Consider the following 14,902-nt stretch of genomic DNA (forward strand, 5'->3'; position numbering starts at 1 on the left):
TCCTTCTGACATACTGAATTTTGGGGTCAAATCATCTGTAGCAACATTTGAAGAATCGAAAGTAAAATTAGACTTGAGAAAATTTTTTACAGATACTACATAAAAGGTTTCCCTCATGTTTCCAATAGATTTGGAGTCATAGAATTCATTTAAAATTAAATGGGAGACAAGAATAATGAAATGAATTGGTAAAATACTTACAAATCATGTATTTCTGCTAAGGCAGCAACTTTCTTTGTGAATTACTGGATATGGATTAAGGAACAAGTTCTTGAAAGAACATTTACAGTAACTGAGTCATGTACTGTCACAACAAATCAGTTTCTTACCTGAGAGACTTTCAAATTCGGGAATAGTAAATGCTTTTAAATGAATTATAACACACAATCTGTAGTTAAATGACTTTGGGAGTCAGTTGTTCAAGACTAAATACCTGGGGCGCCTGGGTGGCTCGGTAGGTTGGGCATCTGCCTTCAGCTCAGATTGTAATCTCAGGACCCTGGAATCCAGTCCTGCACGGGGCTCCCTGCTCAGCAGGGAGTCTGCTTCTCCCTTGTGATCTCTCTCTTTCTCAAATAAATAAATCTTTTAAAAAAAGACTATCCAAAATTCTCTAAATCTATCTAGCTCTAATATTGACTCATGCATTGATCTTTAGGGATTTAGTTTTTTCCTGCTTTAGTTTTCCCATCTGCAAAATGGAGTATTCACATATATTTCATAGAGGAATTGAAAGAATTAACTCTCTATAATGCACGTGGAAAATGAAAAATAGGTGTAACTCAATTCCATGAAAGTTCCTAGGAGGTTGCTGAAGATATGACTGAAGTTCATTGTTCTAGCTAGAAGTTAGTCTCCTTAATCATATGTTCATTCTCAACGTTTTGTCCATTCATTGATTCAACAAATAGTAAGAATTGTGACCTAGCGTGTGTCACAGCCTAGGTGGTAAAAAAAATAAATCCCTGTCCTCATGAAATTATAGTCTTGCATGAGAAAGAGATAACAAACACAGAAACAAACAAACATATACCAGGTAGTGATAAATGCTTAGGGAAGGGATAGGAGGAGATAGGAGACAGGTAGAGAGTTAAGCAGAGTGGTAGTGGGGATCCAATTTAATAAGGGTGGTTATAGAGGTCTAGAAAAGATTACAAGAAAGAGCGGGAAGTTGTTTATGCAAACATCTTAGGAGATTTCTTTTCTTTCTTTCTTTCTTTCTTTCTTTCTTTCTTTCTTTCTTTCTTTCTTTCTTCTTTCTTCTTTCTTTCTCTCTCTCTTTTTTTTTTTAGGAGAGAGATTTCTAAACAGAAGGAACCATAAAATGAAATGTACTTGGATATTCAAGAATAATACAAAGGCTATTGTATCTAGGTCAGAGTGAGTGAGAGGAGGGTTATTTTTTTTAAAAAATTTATTAAATATTTTATTTATTTATTTGAGAGAGAGAGAGAGAGAGAGCATGCAGGAGAGTACCAGAGGGAGGGGCAAAGGGAGAGGGAGAAGCCGACTTCTCACCAAGCAAGGAGCCAGAGGCAGAAGCTTAAGCTTTATGACTGAGCCACCCAGGTGCCCCTAGAGGAGAGTTATTTTAAATTAATGCTAACCCATGCATCCTAAGAGTCAAAATAATATACCTAGGTTTCTGTTCCAAATAGATGGTGATGATTTATAGGCCAGCACAGGAATGCCAGAAAGGGAGCATTGGACATCCTTTTCTTAGTCATATATTTATTAGTATTCATTATATTCTAGATTTTAAAAATCTGCAAATGTTGTTCTCTGGAAATATATGGTTTAGTTTACTTTATATTTAATTAGTTTAAGTCTACCCTCAGTTTGAATGAGCAAACTCAACTATATCAGTATTAAGTTTGTGTTAGTGTTTTTTTTTTTTTAAGATTTTATTTATTTATTCATGAGAGACACAAAAAGAGAGAGAGAGGCAGAAACACAGGCAGAGGGAGAAGCAGGCTCTATGCAGGGAGCTTGATGTGAGACTGGATCCCGGGTCTCCAGGATCACGCCCTGGGCTGAAGGCAGTGCTAAACCACTGAGCCACCCAGGGATCCCCTGTGTTAGTGTTTAGGCAGATTCTATGGTGATGCTACATCATTTTTTTTTTAACCTAGCAAAGTTGCAAAGAAAAATGTGACTCCTAAAAAGTAATGACACTGGAATGAGGGCTCCAAAGGAATAATTTGTATTTTCTCTATGCTCTCAAACAAGTCACTACATTTATTGATTAAGCTGAAGGTTCATTCAAAAAAACACAATGGGGGATCCCTGGGTGGCGCAGCGGTTTGGCGCCTGCCTTTGGCCCAGGGCGCGATCCTGGAGACCCGGGATCGAATCCCACATCGGGCTTCCGGTGCATGGAGCCTGCTTCTCCCTCTGCCTGTGTCTCTGCCTCTCTCTCTCTCTCCCTGTGTGACTATCATAAATAAATAAAAATTAAAAAAAATATATAAAATACAAAAAAACACAATGAATTCTTTCTAGATGCTTATATCTTACTGACTGCAGTACTGAAAAAGGAAAACATACTAAGATATTTACAATCAAAATAGGAAGAAAAGTTTTAAAAATATTAAATATTTCAGGCAAACGAAACAGTATAGAAAATAATATAAATATAATGGAGACACCTGGGTGGCTCAGCAGTTGAGCAACTGCCTTCGGCTCAGGTTGTGATCCCGGGGTCCTGGAATGGAGTCTTTCCTGGATCTTCCCACAAGGAGCCTGCTTCTCCCTCTTCTTATGCCTCCGCCTCTCTTTCTGTGTCTCATGAATATATAAATAAAATCTTTAAATAATAATAATAATATAATGGATACTGCATTTTGGTAAAAAATGTAATCTATATCTTTATTTCATGTAACAGCAATATATGCTTATAGCTCTGCTCTTTTTTTTTCCCTTTCTTTTTAAATTTAATTAACACATGGCCAAAATTGTTTCATCAATGCCCGAATGACAGGTGTCATACCATTTTATCTGTAAATATTTTATTATGTCTCTCTCTTTTTTAAAGATTGTATTTATTTATTCATGAGAAACACACAGGGAGAGAGGCAGAGACACAGGCAGAGGGAGAAGCAGGCTCCATGCAGGGAGCCCGATGCGGGACTGGATCCCGGGACGCTGGGATCATGACCTGAGCCGAGGGCAGACGCTCAACCACTGAGCTACCCAGGCATCCATATTTTTTTTGAAAAAAGATTTTATTTATTTATTCATGAGAGACACACAGAGAGAGAGAGAGAGAGAGAGAGGCAGAGACACAGGCAGAGGGAGAAGCAGGCTCCATGTAGGAAGCCTGTACTATGTATCTTTAAAGATAGTCTGACAATACAAAGTTAACTATTTTGAAAATAAAAACAAACTGCTCTCCACAGTTTGTGCAGCCAGGCTGTTTTGTTTAGTGGATATGGTATCTGTCATGTGATGAGACAGCTTTGCAGAGAGCAAGGCTGGCTCTGTATGCCCAGTTTGGCTGGTCGGGAAAGAGAACTGTGCTCTGGCATGTTGATTCAGCACCCCTGGCAAAGACACTGCCTGTGTTTGTTCTAGGAGAGAATTTCCCAATACACCTGCAAATTGGCTTGTAGGGCAACAAGATGCCATGCGCCTGCATCATCATAAGTCACTTCCAGTGTGGTCTCTTGAAAGAGTAGGTAATGTCAGGTAGACCAGTGTGAATAGGTATTTTGCATTATTGATGTCAAGCAGGAAATGAAAAAATCTGAATTCATTAAAGTTAACTATATATTGATGGGCTTAAGGTCTTGCAATTACAGTTTTTGACTTCTCCCAACTTTTTTCTAACCTATTCTTTAAAAATATTATATTACAGTTAACACCAGGATTATATAGAAATGATACTACATAAAATTGCTCTTAACATATATTACTTTTAATATTTATTATTTTAGTTCAAATAGATTAGCTAAATTAGCAAATTGTGTCCAATTTCACATAATTGCAAATTATCCATCATTGATGTGAAATATAATTGGTTAACTATTTTAATAAGCTTTTAGCATGTTGTAGCTCTGAGTACATAAACAAACTTCTCCTGTAGCAAAGCTCCAGGTAAATGAGAGAGGAAATAATAGTATTCACTTCACAATCCAATATTACAGTTGGAAGACATAATAATATTCACCAATTTGAAGTGTGAATAAACAGAATGTGGTATAAAATAGAATTCTCCAATCATTAGTTCTCCAATACCATTAAATAAAAGTGCTAACCAAAATATGCATTAATGGAGAATCGTAGAATATTAATGTTGAATGGAATTTAAAGATTACACTACTTAAGGGGCCATAATCACTTTGGATTCATGGATTGAGAATCTGAAAAATCTTCTCCCTTAAAAATGCATATGATTCTGCTCATAATTTCATATGTTCATAGACCATCTGACACCCCACTTAAGCATCTGAGTAATTCAGCTTTCTCCTTTTATGGTTAATGGCAGTGATTGTGGCTGTGTGGTCCACCCACAACTACAGAGTAAGGTAGGGTAGAGAGTTCACTCTAGTTACAAAGTGATTTTTGCTATCACTTGGTTATAAAATGTCTAAGCAAGAGTCCATCTAAACTTAAACAATTGGTTTGAGAGGCCCCATTGGCCTAAACGTCCTGAACTAGCCCCTGATAGTGCTTTAAATTCTCACATGTGATGTCTTCAGGTGGCATATTTGCATTACTGTGGACAAGCCGTTAAGCACTGTCCTCTCTTCAAATGCTGGCTGGAGGCAAACCAGGGTCTCTCTCATGCTGAAATCATGCTTTGAGACTCTCGGCCTCCTTATCTGCTGTTGCCTTTGCATCTTTATGCATTTGTCTACTTCTTTGTAGACCTTGATCTCAAGACCCTGAGGTCATGATCTGAGCCAAAATCAAGAATCAGATGCTTAAGCAACTGAGCCACCCAAGCACCCCCTGGAAAACAATTTCTAATGGCTACATATATTCTATCATATGGGCATGCCAACATTTACTTAATCATTTATTTTATTATTGGAAGTCCAGGTTGCTATTACTGGAAGTCCAGGGTGTTTTCAATTTTCTTCACTGAATATTGTTATACAAAGATCTTTGGGAGCCTCTCTATTTCTTTAGGACAATTCTCATGAGTAGATTATTTCTTTAGGATTTTGCTGCATGTTATTAAATACCCTAAACAAAATTGTACCAATACTCCTAGCTGTAATTCAATCTCAGAGTGCTCTTTTTCCTTATTCTTCTATTTATATTGCTAATCTTTTTCTTCATTTTCTTTTTCTTTTTATTGAGATGACAGATATAAATGATTACCGTGGTAATGATTTTATAATATACATAAGTCAAACCATGATGCTTATACAGTGATGTATGTAAATTACACCTCAAAAAATTGGAAGAAAATAAAGTTTAGTATACATACATAAAAAATCTATGGCAATTTGATAGGCTAAATATGGTCTTCTATTTTAATTTTCATTACTTTGATTACAATCAAAATTAAACCACTTTTCCATATACTTGTTTGTATTCTTATAAGCTGTTTTCTTTGCACTTTTTATTATGATAGTCATCATTTGCAAAATGATTTGTAGAAATTCTTTATATATCTTGAATATAAACCCTATGTTACATGTTTTGGAAATATTTCCTGTTTTTCATTTTCTTTAGCTTATGGTGGCACTTTTTCCCTCTAATGTATTGCAAAATGGTACCCGTATCTCCAGATTTACTTGAGCTGGACTATTTTACAGTGGGGGCAGCCCTCATTGTGTTGATCTGAGGATGAATGAAGGGGACGCATACGGAGGGTTTGAGGAGTTAAAGCTGAAGTTTTAGAAGTCCTCAGCACCTCTTTTTTCTCATCGATATTTCCATTCTAATCGCTGAGATTATACATTTTCTCGATGAACCCAGCACTTTCATTTTCCAAAGCAGTCATAACACAGAATCTGGTTGTATTGATCCATACTTCGTCTTTGTAAATGCTGTTTAGGCTGACTTTGAGCAGTCTGAGATGGCTGGCTACAGTCAGAAGCCTGCTGGTTCATGATTATATTCTTACTCTGCTTTTCTCCAAGCAGTCTTGGCCCAAAGCCTATCTCCTCTTGCTCTCCTTGCACTTCCTTGAAAGGCTGCAAGAACTGAACACACTTTAACATATTCTCCTTTGTTTCCAGGACTATTCACTTCTCACCCCATCTGCTTTGACATGACTGTTTTCTTCAATGGTTTGTAACTTGCAAACTCACTTTCAGATACGAACGTCTATGCTAGGATTCCATTGGTTTCAAAGACAAACCAATTCAAGGTGTTCTAGCAAAAGCAAAGGATTTATTCCAAGTCTTTAGGGCAAGGAATGTAGCTAAGACTCATGAATATCAGACAAGAAACTAAAATTTTCCTGGAAATTCAAGAAATTTTGTTCTCTTTTATATCTCCTATCATTCCATGTCTGCCTTTTTCTTTCTTGGTGGACTGGCTTTGTCCTCCTCCCGGGTCCCTCTGATTGTCTAGGCATAGCATGCTCATGGTTTCCAGCTTCCCAGTTGGGCCCATAAAAAAGACTCTCATCCTTACTTTCAGTCCCAAAGGGTAACAGAATATGCTGCCCCAGAATATGCCACTTGAGTACAAGTGGATTATTTTGAGCTGAAGGCAACTGAGAAGCAGATATGAGAAAAGCTGTATCTTCTCCCATTTACCTGAAAGCAGCACATACATAAATTTACAAAAGTATCCCTTTCTACCAGGCAGGATAAAGCTTAGTCCCTGGGGACAACTTCAGACTCTCAATAGAGATGGTGCTGATTTAAATGTGCCTATCAATCCTGCTGCCCCTCACCGGCCTTCCCCCACATCTTCCCTTGTTTTTAGCTGAGGATGCTACATAAGCTATAGTTCTAAGTCACCCTTTTGAATTACTCCTTTTTTTAAAAATGATTTTATTTTTTATTTATTTATGAGAGACACAGAAAGAGAGAGAGGCGAGACATAAGCAGAGGGAGAAGCGGGCTGCCTGTGGGGAGCCCGATGTGGGACTCATCCCGGGAGCCTGGAATCACCCCCTGAGCCAAAGGCAGATGCTCAACCACTGAGCCACCCAGGCATCCCTGAATTACTCATTTTTTCCCCTGGGTATCTCCCATTTTTACATGAGGTATACATGTTAATAAATTTGCGTTAGTCTTTCTCTTGTCAATATATTATTACAGAGACCTCAGCCAAGAACTCAGAAGGTTACAGGGAAAATTAGTTCTCTGCCCTTACAAACTTAAACTCCCAGGATAAAACTCTTACAGTTTTTCCAGTTAATCTTGAGGCATATTTTTATTTGAGTTGTACATCATGTTAAATTGTTTTTAAAAGGCTTATTTTAAAAAGCCAATGTAAAAAAAAATACATTTCATCTTCTGTGCTAGAACAAAACCCAAACTCCTAATACATAAACTTTATATTCTTGGTTTTGAGAATGTAAATTACATGTCAATATAATTGTACTCGAGAACCACAAAGACCATGGAACAGTATTATCTTACAGAGGAAGGGAAAAGCTTCCTCAAATTGTTCTGTAACATCTGAAGAGCCAGGGCAGTTTGGGAACAAAGGAATGAAACTTAGCAGTCCACTAGACTTCCTTCAAATCTGCTCTGAACATTTTGAAAAGGGCTCTAGCTTTTCAACGTATCAGAGGACCACACTTTTGAAGACTATTTTAATCTACAGTAGATGACACTTTATTTTTCCACCTTGATGAAGACAAAGAGGGACAGAAGCCTTCTTGAGTTCTCTTGTATTCAGGAACCCTGCACAAAGCCTTATGGAAATATTTGTTGGGTGAATAACGAAGCCATGACCAACTTGCTTCTATTTCAACATGCCGGAGTTCCTTATATTTACATGGCATTATTCCAAGACATTTCACTGTTTCATAGGATACAGTAGGGTAGGTAGGGAATCAGGTTTTACTGTTCCGTATTACGGAAGAGGAAACAGAAAGTCCTTTTGCTACAGGAGTAATAAAATATCAGGAAGAACATAAATGGTAACTTTGGCTTCCCTGTTTTTTTAATAAATACGTTGTTTTATTATAATAACCTAAACTAGAGTTCTTTGGGAAGACTTTGCAATTCTGATGGTATGCTGTGCTTTATGATATGGGTTCTGTGTCATTGTAGATGTCACTGGAGACGATTTATTTTAGAAATACAACGTTTCACAAGGAGGATGCAATATTCCCGTGTCGTTTATTTAAAAGCTACCAGTTAACTAAATTTGATTTTAAAAATGAAAAATATTTTTCAAAACTATGCAGAGGCCAAGTCTTAAACCATTTGTCTCACTGTCGCCAAATCCCATGAACAAACTTACCGCATTTCAGACTAGTAACTAAAAGTCTACTGCCAGGGCTGCATGCAGCACTCTCGGAGGGAAGGCCAAGAAGCTGAAACCATTTGATTGTCACTCACCATGCCATGGAGCTGCTAGGTCTCCTGGAATGATGCCTTGCTCTATCCCACAAGGGCTCCCACAGGCACTTTCCACAAAGATGCACCATATAGTGGCTTCCTGTTCATGGCTTACCTTCAGCATTAGGCATAAAAGGAATGGGGGACATCCTCTCTGCTCCCCATGCTCCCTCTTCCCTCCTCCCGGACATGCTTCATCTCAAAGTGCCAGGTGTGCTACAGTTAGCACCATTTGTCATGACTATTCTACAGGTGTTTTTCATTTGTCTTTTTCTGGAATGATTTTCTTTCTTTTTTCTCTGAAAGAAGATGATTGCAACAGGATTGGGACTGAGAATGATGGAGGGTGGGGTGAGGGGTTCAGGGGCTCTGCTACTTACAGAACCAGAGGACAAGTTCCAGAATTCTAGGTGACATTGTGGCCAATCCTTTGGCCTTCAGTGAAATAGTCTGCATCCTGCAGAATATCTTCAGCTGAAAGCACTTCCAACGGATGCTAAAAATACATTGCAGTTTATTTTCCTCAGTAGGAGCATATGTGTTCCCGCCTGACCTGGAAACACAAAGAGATCCAATGTTAAATTGAATGCTGCCCATTCCAAGATAAATTTGTTTTCTGTAGCACAGGGGAAAGAAAAAACAACAGACATATTGGTATAATTTTGCCTTTGCTCTCTGGGGGAGTCAGTGTCTTGAACACATTTTTTATGCTCTGTTGGTAGTTAAGTGACCACTCAGACTTCTTAGCCAATGCTGATATAAACTGGCTTGCATTCAAATACAGACAGTGAGTCCAAAGATGGGTAAGGGAAATTGAAGGCTTTTTGTGGTTGTTGTTGTTTGTTTTACCTAAACAAAAGACAAAAGATGCCAGATTCTTTGTACATCTTAATCTTAGCTTAATAATTTGGTTTTCTACCCTTTCCCCCCTTTTTTTCTTTGTTTAATGCTCTTCCCAAAAGATAGAATCTGAAATGCCTTCTAATTGAAGTATAGGTTTTATGGACACTTGTATTAAATCCTTTCTCTCCAAATAGACAAACAAATCAAACACAACTTATCTACAAATGGCAGAGAAATTCCGTTTCCTGCTGTGACATTTAACAACAGATGTTAAACCCATTCCTTGTAGTTTGGAGATTCTGTTTGTTTAGAGCTTTCGGCTGCCCAGTATGACATTCTTCAATAACTAAGAGCAAAGTTCAATTTTTCCAGCTGGTACAACTTCTCTATAGCTTAAAACACAAAGTCTGCCGACAGTGAATAAAACCCATTCCTCTCCTCAAAGAAATAGCACAGTGATTAAAACATGAGCTTTGGACTCTGCTGTCCTTGGAGTCTGGATTACACCCCTCAATAGTTCTATCTTCATTTTTCTCCATCTGTAAAATGAAGAGAAAAATGGAACCCGTTATTCAAGGCTACTGTGAAGATCAAATGAAAGCCTGCATGCGAAGCTTACAACGCAGTGCTTCAGCACACAGACAAACTTTAACACACCTTAGCTACTGTTATGGGTGATTATTCTTTGATATCTTGGTTAGTCATGCCCAGTACCAAAGAGATGACATGACTTTCAAGATCTTCTGTGGCTAAACTGTCCTAGTCAGTTCTTAAGGCTTTATTTGTAATCCACTTCCTTGGGACAAGCCTAAAATCTTCTTTACCTCTTTCTGTTTTTCCCTTTATTTCCTCCACTTTTATCTCCAACAAAACCAAGCCAAGAAGGGTATGCATTGATTAAAATCACAGAGGCAAGATCTTCCTTTACTTACCTTTATACAGGTACAGGGAAGTATTTTTGCTGTTATTGGTTTTTTATTTTTACTTTATTTTTTTAAAGATTTATTTATTCATGAGTGACACACAGAGAGAGAGGCAGAGACACAGGCAGAGGGAGAAGCAGGCTCCATGCAGGGAGCCCAACGTGGGACTCAATCCTGGGACTCCAGGATCACACCCTGGGCTGAAGGCAGGCGCTAAACCGCTGAGCCACCCAGGGATCCCCCTGTTATTGGTTTTTTTAAAGCAAAATATTAGCTGAATCTAAAATTATAAGAATGGAGAATGTGGGAAACCCTTCCCACTTTTCATGATAAAGGCAGCATATAGTGGCCTCTCCAGACTTCAAGACGAGAACTAAGCAAATGCTGTAGCCCACCTCTCTTGGTCTCATTTGCACGGAAGGCTTTTTTAAGGGAGAGAAACATTTCCTTTCAAGACTAGACAGGTAGTTTCCATACTCCAAAGTTAGTTAGATAGTTAGAACCTCAAGCTCATGACTATCCTCTTTGATGAGTTAGTAAGCATTTACTAAGTCAATGAAATCAGAACAATTTTGAAAGTCTAAAGCAGCTGAAGCAAGTAAAATGCTGCATTTCTGGGAAGCAGCGTTTTCTGAATTCCTGAAAGGTAAAGAGAGAGCCAGAAAAAAGGGTTCTTTTGAAAGACCAAGTAAGTTAACTAATTGTGCTCGTTTCCTAGGATTGCCCTGGTTTTAGGTGCAGAATGTCTCCTATCCTGGGAAACCCCTCAGTCTTGGGCACATTGGGACATTTGGCTACCCTAAAATAAAGACTTGATTATGCTGTGGTTGATAAAATTAAAAGTCACTGGAAAAGGAAACTGACATGATTTTCCAAATTAAGCATTTTTAATATAAACAGAATAATATACATATAAACAGGAAGAGCATAATAACTAAATATTTTTATAAGAAGCTATCTGTATCTCAGCAAGTCCTGGCAGGTTTGTCCATGGAGTTGTCTTAGTGGATCATTTCATAGCACTCATTCTAGTTGCAAATTAGATTTCTACAAGGAAATAGACTTTATAAGGTTCTTTGTGAAAACCCAAAACTTGGGGCACCTGGGTGGCTCAGTCAGTTGGGCATCTGCCTTTGGCTGGGCTCACGATCCCAGGGTCCTGGAATCGAGCCCAGTGTAGGGCTCCCTGCTCAGTGGGGAGCCTGCTTCTCCCTCTCCTTCTGCCCTCTGCCTGCTGCTCCACCTGCCTATGCTGTTTCTCTCTCTGTGTGTGTCGAATAAATAAATAGCATCTTTAAAAATAAATAATCTTTTTTTTAAAAAAAGGAAAAAAGAAAACTCAAAACTTATTGTGACACCAAATATCCTATGGGCCAAGGAGGGAGAACGTTTTCAAAGGGAGTTGCTTACCATTTTTCACAATGGAAGGAAAAAGGGTGAGTTCACCTTTAGGGAGCAGGGCTGATGGCACAGTCAGGATGGAAGCCAGATTACTGAGCCCAAGGAGGGAACCAGTGGAGAGGAGCCTGACCGCGGACTCCAGACTGCTTACGTAAGACATGTAGCAGGGAAAAGATGGAAAGCAATGAGACAATAGCTAGGGGGTTAGTTATCAAGGTCAAGAGAAAAATCTATCAGTATGGAAGAAAGTTGAACATGTTGAAGACAGAGTGAAAGAAACCAGAGCTTCCTTGGAGCTCGCTGCTAGGCTTAGCAGGGAGTAAGAGCAGAGTACCACTGTCACCAGGGCCATTTAGACAGACCTAGACAGACTTTTAAGTCGGAGACTCTTGGGATGCCTGGGTGGCTCAGCCATTGAGCATCTGCCTTTGGCACAGGGTGTGATTCCAGTTCTGGGGATCGAGTCTGGCATCAGGTTCCTGCAGGGAGCCTGCTTCTCCCTCTGCCTGAGTCTCTGCCTCTCTCTCTCTGTCTCTCATGAATAAATAAATAAAATCTTTTAAAAAAATAAGTAGAAGGCTCTTGTTGCTTGAGTGCCCAGGATCCTCTCCTCTAGCCAGCCATATCTTTAAGGCCTTGCTTAAGACCCAGCCTCCTCAAGTATGCTCTCCCATTACTTGAAATGACTGGTACCTAAGCAGTCAGCACTGGGAGGAACCCATCTGCATGGAATGTTATTACAATCATGGTAGCAGTGAAAATGAAAACAATCTCAGACTAAGAAAAATAGGGTCAATTAAAAGATTTGCAAAGTTTATAGAGTAGGTCCATAGCATTAGATAAATAAATGAAAGGCAAAAAATTTTTTAATAATCAGAATCTCTCTTCTCCAAACTGAGATGATTGCTTTTTGCTTTTAGGAAAACCCTAATGTGCAGGGACACCCCTAACTTTTGCAGTGCATGGGGCAAGAGAATAAACAGAGGTCCATATAACATATGCCTAAATATCTAAATATGCTACATTAGGCTAAAAAGCTTGGCATACTCATGTCCCCTCTCACCCTAACCGTGACCCCATCCAGTGCGGGGAGGAGACTGTGGCATACAGGGATGGGTCCTTGAGGCTGTTTGCACCAGGAATTTAGGGTCCTTTATACCAAATGTGTTCTAGAAGGTTGAGGGGGCATGTCTATCATTCTCGTTGGTCCATCAGGAATTTCTCCATAAGGGGTGGTGTGTGGCAAGAGGAGGACCCAATGCAGTGTGAGGCTGGATGCCAGGGGCAGGAGTTTTCTTGCTTGGATTTAAGAGCCAGCTGGACACAATTTATTTTCCTGCAGTTTTATTTTATCATTGCATTCTCCTGATTTGACTTTCTAGTTTTTAACATAGTGACTTTCAAAGAGCTCTTGTACCAGACTTTTTACAAGGCTTCCTACATTACTGACTGCAACAACACATAGCAGGCAGAGGGCTCAGAAAAAAAAGCGTTCCTATTGAGCATTCACACCAGGCTTCAGCATTCCAGTGAAGGCTGAGAGGTCCTAAATGGGGTGTTCTCTAGTCCTATCCAGCTTTTGTTATCAGATAAAGAAAATCTGAGATTATCTCCTGACATAGGAAGGGCAGAGTTTTCAAGGACATTTAAAATGGAAGTATAATTTTCTTTCTCTTTCTCTTTCTTTTTCTTTCTTTCTTTCTTTCTTTCTTTCTTTCTTTCTTTCTTTCTCTTTCTTTTCGCAGATGGGGAAGGGTGGAGGGATGGGACAGGAGGAGAAGAGGGAGAGGGAGAGAATCTCAAGCAGACTCCCTGCTGGGTGCATAGCCCCATGCAGGGCTCTATCTGACCATCCTGAGATCAAAACCTGAGCCAAAATCAAGATTTGGTTGTCAGATGCTCAACTGACTGAGCCACCCAGGCGCCCCTGGAAGTATAGTTTTCTGATAGCTTCCGAAGGGGACCAATTTACCATAGGTCATTTAGATCTTTAGGAGTTCAGTGTAGCCATTGAAAGTGGGGTAGGGAGCTGATGTCTCTCCAATTTCTTTCCTGAGGCTGAGGTTCACATTTGGGTTGAAAGGAGCTAAAGGTGGAGAATTTGGGGCCTGACTTAAGAACACCATGAAGGTGATGCACTCAGAGGAATAACCCACATGAGCAGTTGGCACGCCTGAGTCTGCCCTTTACCTGATAGGCTGATTGAGAAGTCCCTTATTTGGGGCCTGTTTACTCTGTGAAAATAAAAGGTCAGCACAGGTAATCTAGAACTTCTCTTGGGGTGGGAGGCTGGGGGATTCCTTGAGCAACCCGATCTTCCAAGAAGTTCCTTCAGGACACAGCTCAGCTCTCCCTGATAATTACCCACATCTCACCTGTGGTGTGGGAGCTTGTGGGACCTGCCTGACCCCAGGAGCATCCTCCAGTTACAAGGGTGTAGGACCAAGGCTTGATAACCAACCCGGGGGCGAGGGGCAGATTTCCAGACCAAGACAAACTATTACTACCGAAATGACAGCACCAAATATAAATCTAGAAATGACAGCATCCTCTGTGAAGGGAGAGCCAGTGTGCTAAGCGGTGCATTTAACCAATCACAATTAGTCTTGCGTCTCCGAACACCATTTGCTTCATTGTTAACCAATTTAGAGGCAGTGAGGGAGGTGACATCCAGACACCCAGTAGCTTTCAAGGTTTTGGTAAATTCTGAAGAAATTATTTAGTGTAGAGGTGATCTTAAGGGGAGGTCCTCCCGGAGGAAAAAGAAACCTTAAAATTGAGCCCTGGACTGTGAATTTTGCCTGAAACAGCTACTATTTTCTTGAAATAAGAGTAAAAGAGCTGTACAATGGGAATACGGGATTTGTTTCTCGGGGTTGTTGTGAGGATAACTGGGAGACCCTTGCACATAAAAGGCCCTTGCAGGGGCGCGGGGCGCGGGGCGGGGGGCTCAGTGGTTGAGCGGCTGCCTTTGGCTCAGGGGGTGATCCCGGGGTCCTGGGATCCACATCACGCCCCTCTGCCTGCGTCTGCCTCTCATGGATGAATAAATAAAATCTCACAAAGATAAAATAAAATACATGGAAAGCCCTTGGATCGCGTGTCCCCGCCCCCACCCGCACACCTAGGCCGGCCGGGGGCCTGCTCGAAGCCTCCCCGGAGGGTCGCCCGCTCCCCAGCCCTTGTGTCGGGCCGCGCTCCCGGGCTCAGCTCCGCCGCGCGCCGCAGGCCCCGAGCCCGCCGCTTCCGTCA

At 40.3% G+C, this 14,902-nt stretch overlaps 1 long non-coding RNA gene across 3 annotated transcripts in view; it reads right to left on the bottom strand.

Moving 5' to 3' along the window:
- LOC140599665 (uncharacterized) overlaps window positions 1-14,902 on the bottom strand; it is a 28,250-nt gene that overhangs the window by 11,731 nt on the left and 1,617 nt on the right. For all 3 annotated transcript variants that reach the window (XR_012002570.1, XR_012002571.1, XR_012002572.1), the window contains exons 2-3: window positions 8,864-9,865; window positions 8,599-8,782 (exon numbers count right to left, since the gene is read on the bottom strand). This is a non-coding gene — a long non-coding RNA (uncharacterized lncRNA). The remainder of the gene's footprint in view (window positions 1-8,598; window positions 8,783-8,863; window positions 9,866-14,902) is intronic.

This window comes from Vulpes vulpes, chromosome 7 (assembly GCF_048418805.1).
Source record: "Vulpes vulpes isolate BD-2025 chromosome 7, VulVul3, whole genome shotgun sequence".
In the NCBI taxonomy this organism is placed as follows: domain Eukaryota; kingdom Metazoa; phylum Chordata; class Mammalia; order Carnivora; family Canidae; genus Vulpes; species Vulpes vulpes.